Consider the following 1,135-nt stretch of genomic DNA (forward strand, 5'->3'; position numbering starts at 1 on the left):
AACTTCACGCACTGTATGACCATGGGCATGGCCAAACACGATTACCCCTTTTTGCTGCCCTGTCACATCTTTGCATCTACCCATGTTGGCATAACACTGTCCGCTTGAAACATCAATGTCCCACTTATCGCTACTGCCTTATGCTAATGTAGAGGCAATTGAGCATGGTACTCGTTCGCTTTGCCATCTGTACAGGCTAAATGATCCGTGTGTGCTTAATATCACAATCATGGTGCAACAGCCCTGAAGGGCCTTGGCTTACCAAGCGACTGCTGCTCAGCCCAAAGGCCCACAGATTATGAGGTGTCGTGTGGTTACCACAACGGATCCTCTCAGCCGTTATTCTTGGCTTTCTAGACCGGGGCCGCTATCTCACCGTCATATAGCTCCTCAGTTGTAATCACGAAGGCTGAGCAGACCTCGAACCAGCTCTCAGATCCAGTTAAAGATTCCTGACCTGGCCGGGAATCGAACCCGGGGCCTCCGGGTAGATGTAAAGATGTATCTAAATATTGTACATAATAACAATGACTGCTATTATTACTCAGTTAACGAAGGTTAGCTGGATTGCTCAATCACTTATCATTTTCACTCAATATTATTTTGGCACATATATGACGAAAGAAGCCTTCAGTATTAATCATTTCAACAATATTAACCGATGTAACCTCTAAATTAAAATAAATCGGTAATCAAAGACGATAGCTTATCTTTTCTACAGGTATTTCCACCGCTCAATCTTAGCGGTGTCGAGCTATGAAACTAGGAACTATAGCAAATACAATACAATACTTCTTTGTATTTGTTATGGATCCGCTTGTCAATGCCGGTATATAATATGCATTATGCAGCTCAGCGTAAATCCAGTTGGCAATGCTGCTTCACATCAAATTGATTGTCAATTCCACCTGACTTGTAGCCAACATTGACATAAATTTCACTTTTCTAAACAAAATGGTATTAAGCAAGATTAAGGTACCGTATTTGACTTCTTTTAATTCTCTGCATATACACAGCCAGTTCCTTTTTGTATTTTCTACCTAACTTCAACCATTATAATAAATTTACAATAATGTATACAATTGCTTACAGCGTACAGTGGATGTTCTATTGGTTGAAGCCTGTCTCACGAGCA

This window comes from Anabrus simplex, chromosome 10 (genome assembly GCF_040414725.1).
Source record: "Anabrus simplex isolate iqAnaSimp1 chromosome 10, ASM4041472v1, whole genome shotgun sequence".
Lineage (NCBI taxonomy): Eukaryota > Metazoa > Arthropoda > Insecta > Orthoptera > Tettigoniidae > Anabrus > Anabrus simplex.